Source organism: Carettochelys insculpta, chromosome 1 (genome assembly GCF_033958435.1).
Source record: "Carettochelys insculpta isolate YL-2023 chromosome 1, ASM3395843v1, whole genome shotgun sequence".
NCBI lineage: Eukaryota > Metazoa > Chordata > Testudines > Carettochelyidae > Carettochelys > Carettochelys insculpta.
Genome location: NC_134137.1, coordinates 267,565,058 through 267,583,433, shown reverse-complemented (window position 1 = coordinate 267,583,433; position 18,376 = coordinate 267,565,058).

Here is an 18,376-nt window from a genome sequence, read left to right as displayed (position 1 = left end):
TGAGTTGTCATACCAGAGAATTTTGCTCTCAGAACCCATGAGACATCACACCCTGTTATGAGTCTGGAGCATTGTATTTGTAATCATACTGAAGTAATAAGGTGCGACTAGCAGTGCATTGCTAGGCAATTATAGTATACCCCTGGCAATGTTGTGGGTCATGCAGCTGAAACCCAAATGTCTTTAACCTCTCAAAACTGCAGTAAACACCCTGAAATTCACTCCCTGGAGTATGTTATTGTTGTGAGAAAATGGTTTACTTATTTTTATCTGTCTCTTCCAACACTGTAACAATAGGTTTCATCACAGCCATTACTGACAACTAAATCAGAAAGCTCCATTTATGTAGAGACTCCTAGATCCATTACTCTCTACAAAAGGACCTAAATTTTCCAAGAATCATTCATATTGTTATTTATCTAAACCGCAGTACTTACCTTCCTTTTCCCTGGGTTCTGCAGCTTTTACACTACTGTGAACTGTTGCAGTTAATTCTGATCACTGCAGTGCTAAATAACTTGTAATGAAGGAGGGTTGAGCAGTCTGACACGATGTGGCAGGAAGTGCAATTTTATGCCATCTATGAGGCAGATGTTGGAAGCTCTTAAAAATCAAATAAAGCAACTTTTGGAAATATTAGTTAAGAGATTGTAAAAACAGGAGCCTAGCTGCACGTTTTCTTAGATAAACTCTTTTCGGCTAGCAAGCAAAACATGACATTTAGGCTATGTCTACACTAGCCCCTTCCTTTCAAAAGGACCCCCTGGACTTTGAAAGCCCCTTCTTCCTGTTTGATTTTAGGAAGACTGGGCTTTTGAATGGCCCCTGCCTACACAGATTGTGCGCAATTTGAAAGTGGCACTTTTGAATCATGCACGGCTGCCATCATGCTAACGAGGCGCTGCATATACATGGCAGCGCTTCATTAGCATCTTCCCAACCTGCTCATTACCATGCCCCTTCCAAAATGAAGGGGCTAGTGTAGAAGTAGCTTTACTTCCACTGAAAGCTTTGTCCACGTATCTTCTCTGGAAATACCATCACTGGACCTAACCAGGTTACTCACAGAATCACGGGCACTTTCTCATGCTCCTCTACTAACATCATATATGCCATCATGTGCCAACAATGCCCAGATGCTTTGTATATTGGACAGACTTCTAACTCCCTTAGACAAAGGGTCAACGGGCACAAAACAGACATCAAAACACTCCAGATCCACAAACCAGTTAGTCAACATTTTAATGGAATGGGGCATTCTGTCAATGACCTCAAGGTACGTGTGTTACTGAAAAGGAATTATCACTCCATTTTAGAAAGAGAAGTGGACGAACTGACATTTATATTCAAATTCGGCACATTAACACATGGTTTAAATCGTGATGGGAACTTTCTGAGTCACTATAGGGGCTCGTCTGCATACTTGGCTCAATCTAATTCTTGATCTTCCCCCCCACCCCTCCACTCTCTGATTTGCTCACCTTGATTATCTGTTTCTGATTTGTCCTCCTTGCTTACTGTTTTTGGTTCTCTGTGCCTTAAATACTGAGTCTGTTCTGGTCTGGCTATGGTCTGAAGAAGTGGGTCTGTCCCACGAAAGCTTACCTAATAAACTATTTTGCTAGTCTTTAAAGTGCTACTTGACTGCTTTTTGTTTTGATAGTGTATAGACTAGCACGGCTTACTCTCTGTTACTATTCCACTGAAAAGCTACGTCTACACGGGTATGTTACATCGAAATAGCTTATTTCAATACAGCAAAATTGAAATAAGCTATTTCAATTAATAGCGTCTACATGTCCTCCAGGGCTGGTGCCATCGACGTTCAATGTCGGCGTTGGGCAGCACTACATCGAAGTAGGCACTGCAGGGGAGCTTCTACACACCAAAGTGGCCCACATCAAAATAAGGGTGCCAGGAACAGCTGCAGACAGGGTCACAGGGCGGACTAGCACTTCCAGGGCAACAGCAAGCCGCTCCCTTTAAGGGCCCCTCCCAGAAACACTTGCACTAAAGAGCACAAGATCCACAGAGCCGACAACTGGCTGCAGACCCTGTGCATGCAGCATGGATCTCCAGCTTCAGCAGCAGCAGCCAGAAGCCCTGGGCTAAGGGCTGCTGCATACAGTGACCATAGAGCCCCGCAGGGGCTGGAGAGAGCGTCTCTCAACCCCTCAGCTGATGGCCACCATGGCAGACCCCGCTATTTCGATGTTGCAGGATGCGGATCGTCTACACATGCCCTACTTCGACGTTCAACATCGAAGTAGGGTGCTATTCCCATCTCCTGTTGGGGATAGCAACTTCGACATCTTGCCGCCTTACGTCGATTTCAACTTCGAAATAGTGCTCACCACGTGTAGACATGGCGGGCGCTATTTCGAAGTTGGCACGGCTACTTCGAAGTAGCTGGCTCGTGTAGACGTGGCTAAAAGCAAGTAAATAGCAGTGATCCTGGGATAGAAGGCAGGAGTGATTCAAGTGAAGCTAGGAAAAGAATATACCCATTAGTAGAGCTGGGAGAAAAGCGAAGTTTGTGTATGGGCACACACAGGTGCATGCTGGGAGAGAATTCACTCCCTGCCCACTTTTCTGGAAATAGTTGTGCAAGCTCCAACTAACATACTAACACGCAGACTGGTGTCTGTATGTACAAAGTGTGTTTGTTCTAGAAGTGCTTGCCTGAAGGCAGGAAGTGATTCTGGGTATTCGGCTGAAGACACCTGAAATAGGGAAGACTCTCAGGTTTTTCTAAAAAACCACTTAGGCCCCTCTGTAAAAAGGAGCCTCGGACTGTTACTGGGATGATCCTGTGTGCTTCAATCTTGCTCTAGAGACTACAACTCCCATGAGGCTTTGGGAAGGAAAGGAGGCTTTTGGCTAGGCTGGAAAGAAAAGATGGTGGTCTCCTGTTGTGGGAGAGTTAAGGCTGATGGAACAGTCTGCCTCCAGGCAAGTGTGAAGCTTTCTCCCAGATAGGAACTCCTTTGTGGAGCTGCAGCCTGCTGATGAGAGACCCTGCAAGGAAGGAAGTTTAGCTGTGCCCATTAAAGGGCTGCAGAAGCCCGCTCTAGGTCGGAGGGGTGGGTTAGCTTGTTCCCCTGCCTAGACTGACACACACAACCCTCAGCAAGCTGTCCACAACCCAGTGAATAACAGCTGCACACCAACGCAAGCAAATAACTGGAACTTTGATCATGAAAGTGTGTACACTCTGGGGTGGGAGAACTGATGTTTCCATGTTCATTGTTAATTGATTTTATTCATGTTTAGTCTGTACCCCTGTTTCCTTAAGTTGTTAAGTAAAGGTGTGTGTTGATTCTAATGTGATCTATTAGATATGTACTATTTATAACTGCTGCTTGGGAGTTAAACTGGGATTACAACTGGAATAAGTTTCCTGGAGGTTTCCAAAGGCACACCGGTAAGTGTGTACAGGGGCCAGCCAGGTACAGGCACCACCATGTTAGGGAAGTTTAGAAATCAGGGATGGAAAGGGGCTTCCCAACTATCCAACATCATCACAGGGACACTCAGGACCTCCCTTAATATCCCGGGTAACCCAGAGATGAAAGAAAAGGGAAAACAAGGCACCCCTAATGATATGTTACTTTAGCAATCTTAAGTACCTGACTATATAGGCTGCATTTGTTTGGCAGTGAAGGACTTAATGAGACAGGAAGAGATTAAGAGAATGTTTTGAAATCACATTTTAAAACAAACCAACCATTGGCATAAGCAGTGGAGAGGAGGAGAGGAGGATATTCAAGCAGCTAGAAAGCCCCTTACCTATTGATACTTGCTGGCCAGTTCTTAAATTCATAGTAGGATTTCCAATGTTATGCTAGTAAAATGATATATTGAACACTTCTGCATCATCCTGTGATTAGACAACAACCTACATCATATCATATCATACATCATATACAGAAACTAAGCCACTCTGCACTGGACAGGGAAAGATGGCTGGAAAGAGTGAGAGAGGCACCAGACACCAACGGGTGCTGAGTCCACAGTTATTGATGATGATGATACATCATCTCCTATGTACAGTCAGGTCAGAGTCCTTGATCTCCTGCCTTTATTCAGTCAACACACCCAAACTAGAGATTATTAAAGGTTCCCTTGCCTGTACACCAACAGAAAGACATGGCTGGATGACAAAATTAAATTCATGGTACCCAGCCTACACCTACTCTCTATTTTCTTCTTGTAGGTTAAAAATGTCTTTGTAGCAGAACCCTTTTCTCCCATTGCTGCTATTCTGAGCACATTGCTTGTTCACTGCTTGTGCTGACTTGTCCGTTATGAAGGTTACCAGAGCCAAGAAGACATGCCTGTAGTTAACACAGCAGGGGAAGAGATCCTGTGACTGGTTTCCACCAAGGTAGCGATAAAGTCCCAAACCTGTGATAGCTACCACACACTTTCCAACATGTGTTGCTCACTTTCCTCCCAGGCATTGATGCATCATAATTATGAATATTTGGGTGAGATCTTTGGGAGAAGTGTGGGAGAAAGTTGATGTTAATCTGCTGTCATGGGCTATACTTGCTCTCTGAACCAAGTTATACTCAGAACAAAAAGGGTGGTGCAGAGCAGGGAGCTAGTTTTAGCTGCCTGATCTCACACTGCCGTAGTGTTGTCTCCTGCCCTGAGACAATAGCTACTCTATTTTAAGACAGCTAGGAAAGATACCTCGGCATATGTCCACACCACACTTAAGCTGCGTCTACACGTGCACGCTACTTCGAAGTAGCGGCACCAACTTCGAAATAGCGCCCGTCGCGTCTACACGCGTCGGGCGCTATTTCGAAGTTAACTTCGACGTTAGGCAGCGAGACGTCGAAGTCGCTAACCTCATGAGGAGATAGGAATAGCGCCCTACTTCGACGTTCAACGTCGAAGTAGGGACCGTGTAGACGATCTGCGTCCCGCAACGTCGAAATTGCTGGGTCCTCCATGGCGGCCATCAGCTGGGGGGTTGAGAGACGCTCTCTCTCCAGCCCCTGCGGGGCTCTATGGTCACCGTGGGCAGCAGCCCTTAGCCCAGGGCTTCTGGCTGCTTCTGCGGCAGCTGGGGATCTATGCTGAATGCACAGGGTCTGCAACCAGTTGTCAGCTCTGTGTATCTTGTGTTGTTTAGTGCAACTGTGTCTGGGAGGGGCCCTTTAAGGGAGCGGCTTGCTGTTGAGTCCGCCCTGTGACCCTGTCTGCAGCTGTGCCTGGCATCCCTATTTCGATGTGTGCTACTTTGACGTGTAGACGTTCCCTCGCTGCGCCTATTTCGATGTTGGGCTGAGCAACGTCGAAGTTGAACATCAACGTTGCCGGCCCTGGAGGACGTTTAGACGTTATTCATCGAAATAGACTATTTCGATGTCGCAACATCGAAATAAGCTATTTCGATGTTGGCTGCACATGTAGACGTAGCCTTAGACTCCTGTACATGTAGACGTAGCCTTAGACTCCTGTAGCCTTAGACTCCTGTAGACTCCTGTAGACTCCTGTAGCCTTAGACTCCTGTAGACTCCAAGCCAGCTGACCCAGGTTATGGGATTTGAGCCATGAGGCCATTTAACTGCAGGGTAGACCAGTGGTTCCCAACCTTTTCAGTAGGACGGCACACTTCAGTGAGACAAACAATTCCACAGTACACCCACTTTTTACAGCTGAACTGATTGCTCATAAATGTCACATTTACTTACATGTACTCTGGTTACAGTCTTACTAGAGAGGTTTGCAACACAGAAGTGTGTACAACAAGCTAAACAAGGATCAAATGTATTAATGTTTCAGATCCACCACAGAATACACTTGTCATAGACAGCAAGAATGGGCACGTTTTCAAAATCTGCTCCACGTCATCCTAAGTATGTTGAGTAAACAAGTAACCACTGAAAACAGGTTCCCCTCCCTACCAGCCCATTGGGGCCAGGGTGCAGCATTTAAACTGTGTCCCAACTCCAACAGGCTTCCCGACCCCTTGCCACAGCAGGGTGTGAAGGCAGGCTCCCTGCCAGCTCATTCAGGCTGGGAAGCAGCATTTCAGCTGCCTCCAGGAGGAATAGGGTTCTGCAGGGTCTGCATTTCCCCTCACAGTGGCACACTGATTGAAATCCACTGGTGTAGACATTCGAACTCAGGCTGGAGCCAGAGCTCTAGGACTGTCCCAGAGTTTAGGCTGCTTCCCAAGCCCAAATGAATACGCTCATCCCTCATTTAATGAGTGCTCTATTTACAAGTACTCGCGAAAACAAGGGACACATATACTTAAAATTGTTCACTATGCGAGTGAAATTTCCCGCTTTTACGAGCCAGCTGTAGGGTCCCTGGCTGGGGGCGGGGAGACCCACAGGTCCCATTCCCAACACTCCCCCTGTGACAACTCCCCACGCAACCCCCCCGCCAGCCTGCTCCCAAACCCAAACCCATCCCCTTCCATTCTGAACCCCTGCCCTCTGCACCGTGCCCCCCCACCCCAGGTACCTCTATTGCAGCCAGGAAGAACAAGTCACCACCTCCTCCACCTAAGCCGCCTGCAGGATTTAACCCCCCAATGCCCCCAGTCTGTAACCCCCCCCCAACTCCATGTTCACTTACTTTTCAAAAGCAGCACCACCTACTGCCACTCTGAGCACTTGGAACCAATCAGAGTCTTTTACAAGTATTTTAATAGGAATCTAGTGTCCCTCTTACAAGTTTTCACCTACGAGAAAAAAGTTAGGAACTAATTGTGCTCGTACAGTGAGGGATGAGTGTACACTACAACTGAACAGCCCATTAAGGGGACATGCGTTAGCTGACAATGACTGTGGGCTAAGAATGGAATTCCCCCATTCCACTTCTTCCCCTGTCACCCTGGCATGGAGGTGGGGATGAGTGTGCTATGTGCAGATTTCCAGCCAGCGTAAAGGTGGCAGTCTACTGAATTTCAAAACAATAGATAAGCCAATATAAACCATGACTTGTTTGCAGACAATTAATCAAAAGGGAAAGGACTCTGCCGAATTATTTGCTGTTATGTCTTATCTATATAAACAGCATCATGCACTACTGTTTTACTAGCTGTTTGCTTGTTTACTTGTCCTGTGCTGGACGTTAAATTATGCACTGGAACTTAATTATGTTTGCATATGCTGAAATAGATGTGACCATTCTAGCATCACAAAAACAAAAGCATTTTATTATGAAACATGTTTCATTTTAATGGATAAATGTATTCCTAGAGTGTAGGAAAATTGCTCACCATCATCTCTCTAGAGCACAAAAGTAGTTTAGCGAATTGTCTTGTTTTCATAAATTTTTGCATGAATGTTGATCTTGGTATGAACTTGGAAATGCATTGAGGATGATATAAATTGTCATAGCAATGTTTAAGTCAATGGAGCTATGACAATCTACGGCAGCTACACATGTGGCCCACTGAATTTCATTATTTTATAATACGATTTTTATAATTCTCAGTATTTCCATTGCAACTGTGGAATAACTCAGGGATCACGCATTGGCCAGAAGGATGTGTCCAAATTCTACCAGCCAGATACCTATTACAGTAAAACAAAGGTTCACTTGCTGATTAAAATGAGTGTGAATAGTGGATTTGCTGTCATTTCAAGTCTTTAAATTGTTATTTGGAAATGTCTGTAACTCAGACAGACTCAATGGGCCTATTACAGCCATGGGTGGGTGAGGTTTGGTGGCCTGTGATTTGGAAGAGGCCAGTCTAGATGATCATGATGGTTGTGTCTTGCTTTAAAGTCTTTGGCTATGCCTACACTACGAGATAATATCAATTTTAAGTCATTTAGTCCGATTTTTACCAAGTGTCTGTCTTCACTATAAATTCCATTAGCTTGATTTGTGGTGCATTATAATTGACATAATATCTATATCCTAACATCGTAGTAATCAGACAGGTGCAGCATTCAGTTCGAATGAAGGGTAGTGAGGAAGTGCCATGTCTTTAAATCAAATTCATTAGCCTCCAGACATGTTCCATATGTGCCCCACAATTCCCCACAGTTCTCCACTCTGGCCTTTTTCATCTCCACTGCTCTCAGGTGGGGAGGAATTAAACACGAAGACCATTTCAGTTCAGCACCTGGAAGCTCGTGGCTGTAGGGTCATGAGAGGCTGAAAAATCTTCCTTTTGTCTACTAGTAGCACATCTCTGGGGTGTTTTCTGTGTTTTCTCCTGCTAGCTGCCTTACTTTTCTGTGCTGCCTGGTGCAAGCGACTGCCCCGCCCCCCACCACCACACCATGTATCAGCTAGCCTATGGGTGGAGGTCATGCTTGTCTAATAGGACAACAAACTCCTTTTGAACCATTTACATGTTGTCCTGCCCCCCACATCTGCTCCCTGCTCTCCTCAAGAGGCACCACACAGTCTGGAACTTTCCCTCACCCTCGTCACATGGCAGCTAGTCTGTGGGTGGGGGTCATGCTTGGATGAGAAACTTCTTTTCAGCCACTTACATCTTGTCCTGACCCCCACATCCCCTTCCTTCCCTCCTCCCGAAGGTGTCACGCAGTCTGGAACTTTCCTGTGCCCAGCCGCATCATGTGGCTTGACCCTGACCCAATAAAAGGACGTGCTGCGCAAGGTGCCAGGCAGCTTGCATGCGGTGAGGATCCTGTAGCCGGCCAGGGGAAGTCTCCCTGGTCAGTCATGATTTTTGGGCAATAGAAGAAAATACTCTATCACTAGAGTGGCTGTCCTGTCAGAGGAAATCTTTGTGTGGGCTTTATCCAAAGGCCAAGGGGCTGGCTGTAGCAGGGGGTCTTTTAGCCACCCAGGAGAAGTCTCCCTCGGCAGACACAATTTTCAGGGCTGGCTGTCTTTTAGCCACCCCAAGCTGTAACTGTCTCAGTGATTCATTGCAGTTTCAGTGTAGTGCCTGTGTCTACTTAAATAAATTCTTGTTCTAAGGGTCTTCTTTTTCAGGAGGTCTAAATCCAGATGCAGGGGGTGGGTCCTGCCCCGAGGCTGGAGGGATGGCTGTAATCAGGGGTCTTATAGCCACCTAAGGGAAGTCTTCCTGGGTGGTCACAATTTTCTGGTGCTAGCTGTAATCAGAGGTCTCTTGTCCACCCAGAGGAAGTCTCCCTGGGCAGTCATGATTTTCGGGGATGGCTGTAGTTGTGGTCTTTTTACAAAGGCCATTCAAGGCAATGTACTAGCTCTACAATTACCACAGTTCTCCAAGTGAGGCTTGCAGTGATGATTATTCTTGTTCTGAGGGTCTGCACCTTTCACCCAGTCCAGGAGGAACCCCCCTTTTGGTGCCCTGGGCTGGCTGGCTCTTGGGCCTTTGAGACAAAAGTATCAATCTGAAGATCTTCTTTACCAGGAGGTCTAAATCCAGACCCAAGCCTGCAAAGATCCAGTGCTTTGCATTCTGTTTTGCAAACCTGTCAGTTGGGAAACCCAAAATCTTTTTTCTAACCATTCCTAACTGCTTTACTGCCCCTCCCCTCTCCTCAATTATAAAAGGTACATCTCTTATACAGGCAAGCCAGACCCCTCCTGGAAAAAGGGATGTTTGTTTAACACAGCAGCAGAGTGAGGGAAATGAAATGCAGGAAATGAAATGTGGGAAGATGTCATCAGATACCCACAGTCAATTGCAGGGCATTTTCTTCCCCATGCCGCATCAGTGAAAATAACCAGAATGCTATGGGGCTCAGGAAACTGTGGGATAGGTTCCCACAATACACTGCTGAAGCAGTCACTTTAAGCTACTTGTGTGTGGATGCAATAAGTCGATTTTGTGGGAGCGTGTGGGAATGTGAGGATGCTGAAAATTGAATTGATAAAACCCAGTTTTAGTTCGTAGTGTAGATGCAGACTTTGAGAGTCAACAAATTACTTGAGCATGGGCCCAACTTTCAACACTGGAATAGTCCTTGTGAAGGCCAATGGAATCATTTACATATTTAAGCAGCTAGTGGGATCAGGATCTTTGTACCCAATTCATATTTCAAATGCTTAATATTCAAGTATTGCTTAGGTTGTATTTTTCATTCTACTGTTTACTTGCTTCCCTGATCCCCTCCAATTCTAGGTTTTTTACCAGTTTTTCACAACATGACATATCAAGGATCAGATCCCAAATGTTTCAGAAACAAAAAAGTTGCCCAGAAAAGTGCGTGGGAGTGGATCTGTAAAATTAGCCAAGTTAGAAAGGTTAGCCTTTTCACTGGCCAAGATAAACAAGAAATGATTGGAAGAGCTGGGAAAAAGTGACAATATTTGTTACCTGCTTGTACCTTTTTCCTACCTTTAAAACTGTTACAGGAGTCATAGATCTGCTGCACTGGGGCAAGAAGTTAAGGGTTAAATTAAAAGACTGAGGTTTGTTTGAGGGAGACTCAGGTAATCTTGATTGAACCACATCTCTTTTCCATCATGTGTTTTTTTCATTAATAGAACAAATCAAAGCATATTTTGACCATTTTTTTTCTAAAAAGTTTGAGAGTTAATTAAATCTGAGTCACATGGCTCTCCATCAAGGCAAGTGAAACTTAGTGGTTTAAAGTTGTTTTCCTTCGAATGCTTGTGATTGCTTGATTCCAAAAATCAGCTTGAAAAGAGAAGGTTTCAGATAAATTAAAACTAATTTATCCATTGCACTGATTGTTTATTCAGGAAAAACAATCATTGAGTTTATTTTATTGATTTAAATAAAATGAAAATAGGCCACAATCTGGACTGGCCATAAAACTCACAGGACTGGCAATAAAACTAAAGATATGAATTATAAACTATTTAGCTATTTTGGTTCCAGTTTGCATATAGACACACACACTCCTTAAGAAAGGGAGAATTTCATTCATCAATTAATCTTAAGACTGCCACCACACTTGCAAAAATCATGGCTGATTAACATGACAAAATTAGACAAAAATATGTTCCCAAAATAGTGAAATTTTCATAATATTGCAGTTTCTTTGGCTATGTCTATACTTGCCCCCTTTTTCAAAGGGGGCATAGTAATCGGGGTGATGGGAGATTACTAATGAAGTGCTGCAATGAACATGAATATGCAGTACTTCATTAGGCAAATTCTGCCCCATGGCAACTTCAAAGCATCAGGCTTTGAAGTGCTGGCACGCCTATAGCTGTGGGCACTTTGAAGTGCCCGCACTACTTCAAAGTACCTTTACTCTTAAAAATTTGGGGGAGTAAAGGCACTTCGAAGTGCCCGCAGCTACATGGCATGCCAGCATTTCAAAGTTTGACTCTTCGAATTTGCCACAGGGGGAAGAATTTGCCTAATGAAGTGCTGCATATGCATAATGCATAATAATCTCCCATCACCCTGATTACCCTGCCCCCTTTGAAGAAGGGGGCTAATGTAGAACCAACCTCTATGTTGAGCTAACAAAACCAAACTCTTATGCCTATCATCTCTTCCTTGCAAATACTTTAGACATGTTTTCTGTTTAGGAGGATTTATATACTGAAGTCACTGATAGGACATCAATTTTGGGGGGACTTGTTAAGGGGAATGATATTTTATTAAAACCATTTCAGAAGTGGTGGCACTTTGCAACTAGCAGCTGTAAATAGTACAGCAGTACATTTAAAGAACATTAGTATCATTCCATTTGGGGTGCCACTCTAAACCCTGAGTAAAATTATCCAAGATAATGAAATACAATCCTTGTATGGAAACATTCTTCAACATGGCCTTTGGTGTCATAGAATCCATCTTGTCCTAATTAGAGACTAGTATCAGAGGGGTAGACATGTTAGTCTGGATCTGCAAAAGCAACAAGGGGTCCTGTGGCACCTTATAGACTAACAGAAATGTATGAGCATAAGCTTTCATGGGCAAAGACCCACTTCATCAGCTTATGCTCATACATTTCTGTTAGTCTATAAGGTGCCACAGGACCCCTCATTGCTTTTAATTAAAGACTGTAACCCATAATTCAGGAACTTGTACATTTTCCATCCAGTGTCTAGTTTGTGTGGCAATCCTTTTTGCTAATGTCCATGTTCACCAGTCTCCATAACAAATGATTTTCCTTGAATTCTTTTTGCACTTGTTATTTTTCCTCTGATCCTAGCTCTGCAATCATAGAATCACAGAGTTGGAAGGGACCTCAAAAAGTCATCAAGTCCAACCCGCTGCCCCAGGCAGGATCATCCCCAACTAAGTCATCCCAGCCATGATTATGTCAAGCTGGGACTTAAAAACCTCTATGGATGGAGATTCAACCACTTCCCTAGGCAACGCATTCCAGTGCTTCACCACCTTCATGGTGAAGTAGTTTTTCCTAATATCTAACCTACACCCTTCCTTCTGTAACTTCAGACCATTACCCCTTCCTCTGCTGTCCAAACATAAATTCCTCATTAATATTCAAACTATCTCCAACTTCAGCAATTTGTCTCAGACCCCTTTTTTTCTTCAATGTTTACAGACACTGCTTTCCTAGCCTTTCCAGATGTTTCTTAACCATCCTGTTTACAGTACAATACTAAAAACTGAGAATTAATATGGACCAATTCTGGTCTAAAGTTCCTCAGACAAGTAACTGGAATTGTTTCTTCCACCATTTCTTACATAGCTTGGTGTTCTCTGTGTTTTCTTTTGTTGGGGGAAGGGGGTGTAGCACAGTTTTCTACATTGCTCTGTGAATTTGGACAGCCTGTGTCAGGGTATGATAGTAGTCTGGAAAGGTTTAAGGGGTTCCTTACAACCATGTGGTTGGTCCCTGTAGAAAGCTGACCATTTATGGTTTATGTGTCTCTGGCTACGTCTACACGTGAAGCCAACATCGAAATAGGCTATTTCGATGAATAACGTCTACACGTCCTCCAGGGCTGGCAACGTCAACGTTCAACTTCGACGTTGCACGGCACCACATCGAAATAGGCGCTGCGAGGGTACGTCTACACGCCAAAGTAGCACACATCGAAATAAGGGTGCCAGGCACAGCTGCAGACAGCGTCACAGGGCGGACTCAACAGCAAGCCGCTCCCTTAAAGGGCCCCTCCCAGACACAGTTGCACTAAACAACACAAGATCCACAGAGCCGACAACTGGTTGCAGACCCTGTGCCTGCAGCATGGATCCCCAGCTGCCGCAGCAGCAGCCAGAAGCCCTGGGCTAAGGGCTGCTGCCCATGGTGACCATAGAGCCCCGCAGGGGCTGGAGAGAGAGCATCTCTCAACCCCCCAGCTGATGGCCACCATGGAGGACCCAGCAATTTCGACGTTGCGGGACGCGGATCGTCTACACGGTCCCTACTTCGACGTTGAACGTCGAAGTAGGGCGCTATTCCGATCCCCTCATGAGGTTAGCGACTTCGACGTCTCGCTGCCTAACGTCGAAGTTAACTTCGAAATAGCGCCCGACGCGTGTAGCCGCGACGGGCGCTATTTCGAAGTTAGTGCCGCTACTTCGAAGTAGCGTGCACGTGTAGACACAGCTTCTGTGTCATATTCTGGATTGCAATCCAGGATGGGTGCGTTGTCTTGTAACCCCATGACGGTATGGCTGATGTGATTAGGTCCTATAATGGTGTCACTATGGTAGATATGTGGATAAATTTGGCAATGGGGTTTGTTGCAGGAATTGGTTACTGGATTAGTGTTCTATTGTGGGGTGTGTAGTACAATCACCATCATGAAAGGCTTGTTCACCTGCACATCTGCTAATGTGATATAGTCCATCATGTGCCAGCAGTGCCCCTCTGCCATGTACATGGGCCATATCGGACTGTCTCTACATAAAAGAGTAAATGTACACAAATCAGACATCAAGAACGATAACATACAAGATACAATTGGAGAGCAGTTTAACCTCCCTAGACACAGAGTAACAGACTTGAATGCTTCCATGTTTGAGGGGAAAAAAATTCAAAAATACTGCAGTATGAAACTCCTGAGCTGGAATTCATATTTAAATTTGACACCATAAGAATGAGTGTGAAAAGAGAATGGGAATGGTTAGCTCCTTACCTTAAGTAATTTTCCTCTATAAGGTATTTACCCCTTCTTACCGCTGTTGGAAGTGAGCTACACCCACCCTGAAGGATTTGCCTTATTAATACTGATGCAACACTTCCATCTCTGTATGTATGCATATGTCCCAGCCATCTGACTGAGTGAGCTGCAGCCAGTGAAACCTTATGAACCTGTTAGTCTTTCAGATGCCATGGTGCTCCTTGCTGAGTGTGTTAAGCAAGTCTGGGTCAGCAGCTATTATTCCAGCAGCCTGCTTGTCACATCTCAGCTACATCCTCTTTTCAAGATCTATCAGTTTGGTTACAGCTGATAGCAAGATGACCTCCAATGCTCCCCAGTCCCAGATTTCCCCAAAACATTGTGCACTGCAATGTACAACCATATCTTGGACCATTCAGAATCATAATAAGTTTGGTTTGAGCCTCTGAAGAGATGATGTGCAGCTTATCATTTTCCCTCGAGTAAGCAATCACTTTGATTCAAACATGGCACAGGGCTGGTTTAGATTAAAAGTAAAACATTATTAACAAAAGGCAACTGGGGTTTAAGTGATACCAAGTAGCAGCAATAAAGCTACAGAAACACACTTAAAAGATTCTTTCTAATGCTAAAACTTTAACAAGCTATTCTCTAGGTAGTGAGTAAATTTCTTGCCACGCATTTCTTCCAGCAAGAGGGCCGACAAACCTTTTGATTAGGATCTCTCTTCCTAAAGTATCTTCTTAGGAGAGAGATAACTGGGTTCTTTACTCCTCTCATTTATAGTTCAAAGAAGCTTTGTTTTTTTTTCCTGAAGGTTATCCCCAAAATACAGTTCATTCAAGCTATGGCAAAGGAGACATGGAACCTGCTGGTGAAAGAAGTTCTATGCTACTTTATTGTCCTGCTGGCATTTGCTAAAATGCAAACTGACCTGATCATGCTCTCTGAAACGCAAACTTGACGTGTGATTGCTAATTAACCCTGGCGCCTGGTTGAGAGCATTGACTTGTTCTTTGTGTAGGGGAAGAAAAACCAAGAGTTTACTCCTTCCCCAGTCTTGTCTGGTAAACATATTTAAATTCCATATTGCCTTCCTATTTGCATAGTGTCTTGTGTGTTTACTGTACAAATAAACAGGCAAGCATATTAATGATCTTTTATTAGCTTTCCAATGGTACCTTACATGATGCATATTGAAAACAGTTTATGAACCTAAAGAATAAGGACACACTGAACTGGTCAAGCCAGCTGAAACTCATTACAGATACCTGTGAACTCTTTCCCTTGCAGCGGGATGTTGTAGGGTCACATGATGTAACCAGTTTGACTCTGTTTTGCACTTTTCCTTTTCTAAGGAGTGTGTTTGATGGAAGGGCCTCCATTTTGAAGAGCAGTTTCTATTCAATATGGCTGCTTTTACAGAATGAGTTGAATCACTATGTGTTCACTTAAGAAGATTACATTTGTTTTCTCATTTAGTTTTTTCCCCTTAATCTAATATTAAAGTTACTGAGGCTGAAAATATATAATTGATTGGCAGATAAAGGAAAACAGAACTCCACTGAGTCAATAAGCAGGAGGTGGCATGGGACTCATCTGATTACTGCCCACCAAATACCTCCTGACAGCCCAAGACCAAAGAGGTAGACATTAGAACTGGTTGAGAAATTTTCAGCAAAATTGCTTGTCACTGGAAAAATGTTGAGTCATGAAAACAAACAGTTGGTAAGACAAGTTCAGCTTTGACAAATTGTTACAAAAGATTTTTTTTCAGGTTAAATGACTGTGTCATGAAATGTAAGTTAATGTGTGGTTTGAAAACAAACAAACAGCAACAACAACCACAGCCACTGACCAAAGCCACACTTTGTATATGTGAAAAATATATCCCCAGTTTGGGATAGGGTTTTTTTTTTGGTCATACCTCAAATTCCCATGGGATGGAAAAACAACTTTCCAACTGCAATTGCATTTTATGTGAATGATACCTCTTTTTTCTAAACTCCTTAGGCAACATTAATAAGGGCCTTGTGTGAACATCAATGAAATTCATTAGAGAGACTACAGTAGGCTTCCATGAGGTTTATACAGCCTTATGGGATTGGAAATTAAACAGTAGCTGGGGGTCTGGCAACTCAAAAGGACAACATGCCCAATTCACATAGTACTAGTGGCCTGTGATCGCTCTCAACTCTAAATGTTTATTTCTTTGGAGTGAATGTGAGCTCACTTGTGGAAAAAATAATGACTCTACTTTTAAATTCAGACAAATGCACAACACAGAGGACAGTTATGAAAAATGGCTGGCTCCCACACAAATAATTAGGTCTGATTGATGAGGCGCTGCATTCCTTAGTGGAAGTGCTTCCCACACTTGCACTACCACTGATTCTGCAGTGCACCTCAGTGAACTAGCTGTTGCATTCTCTATTCATACGTGTTAATCCCACCCATTGCACAGAAAATAATAAACCATGGGCTACGTCTACGCTAGAGAGGTTTGTAGACAAAACTCTTGGAGCATCTACACACAAAGTGTGTTTTGTCAACAGAAACTGTCTACAGTAAAGCTGTAGAGACGCTCCAGGGGGCTCATTTGTCGACAGAGCAGATGGAAAGATTGATCTGCTTTTATGTGTAGATGCGACCTGTCAACAGAAGTTTTGTTGGAACATCTCTTCCGACAATAAGTTGTGTAGACAGATGCTTCTAGTGTAGACATAGCCTTGGAGCACTACTTGTGTCCAACTTGATAAAGAACAAGAAAAGAGCATATCAACAGTCTGTACGTGCAGTGCACTATGAATGGTATTGTTTGCTGAGGTATCCTTTTAAAGATGGTTCGCAAAATTCTCACTAGTAACCACAGTCTATATACCCCAATAATAATCCTGAAATGTTTCCTTGCAACAAGCTCCGTTGCAAACTTTGCCCACACATCTATTCTGGAGATGCCATCACTGAACTTAACCATGTTAATTATAGAATCACAGGCACATTCTACTGTTCCTTAACTAACATCATATATGCCATTATGTGCCAACAATGCCCACACACCATGTATACAGGACAGACTGCAAACACTCTTTGACAAAGAATGAATGGACATAGAACAGACATCAAAAAACTCCAAATACGCAAATCAGTCAGCCAGCATTTTAATGGAGTGGGTCATTCTGTTAAAGAACTGAAAGTTTGTGTTGTACTGAAAAGGGACTTTAACAACTGTCTACAGAGGGAATGCTCAGGACTAACATTCATTTTCAAATTCAACACATTAACACATGGTTTGAACAGGGATAGCAATTACCTGACCCATTATAAGGACTCCTTGATGTTCTATCTAACTCTTAACTCCCCACCCCATGCCAGCCCCCACCCCCATCTCTCTGTTCTTCTGATTTGCCAACCTTGATAACAATTTTTCTGATTTGTCAACCTTGATAACAATTTTTAGACCTCTGTGCTTTATCTATTGAGTCTGTTCTGGTAAGGCTGTACATCTGGAGAAGTGGGGTTGTCCCACAAAAAGCTCATCACCTAATAAATTATTTTGTTAGTCTTAAAGTGCTACATGACTGCTTGTTTGTTTTGATAGAACACGGACTAACATGGCTATCTCTCTGTCACCACTCAACATCCTATATTAATGATCCACTCTAAACTGCAGTGTTTTATGTGAAGTAAGATAATGGAATGCAACTATATTACTTCAACAAACAGAGAAAAAGTATCAAAAGGAATAACATGGTAGTAACTCTATAGTAATATACTTGTTCTTGACAAGGAGTATTGATTGCTGGGGTGTTTCACATTTGTTATGCACTAATGCACTGAACAAAAAGTAACAGCTCTGAAGTAATTACATAGAAATTGACAGTATATTCGTCTGTGTTTTGGGTTATTTCACTGCACTGGTATTTTCATAAATTACAGCATGTCACTTTAGGTGTACATAAAATTTAAATCATTTACAGCAACAACTGATTATTAAAAATTAGAATGTAGGGAATTGTTTGTAAAATATGGGGTAGAAGGTTCAGTACAAGTTTTGTATGACAGTAAATTACTAAAAGCAAGGGATTTTTGTATTGGATGCTGATGGGTTTTCAAGTGAATTGACTGCCAGGTTCAATTCCTCTATTTACTGCAGAACAGACGCACTGATCTGCAAATGTGTGGCATGCTACTCTAAAACGATCACTTCCTATGCTGAAAAAGCAGCTTGTCCGTTCATCCCCTCGCTTCTCTGAGGTAACCAATGAGGGAGAAAATCAGTGCCCATTCAGATGTGGATATCTCTGACAGACACTCAGAACTATACTGAAATTAGTTCAGCTAATTTGCCTATTTCACTAAAAAGTCATGTGATTGCAAGTTCTATTTCTTATGCTAACCTGAACCAGAA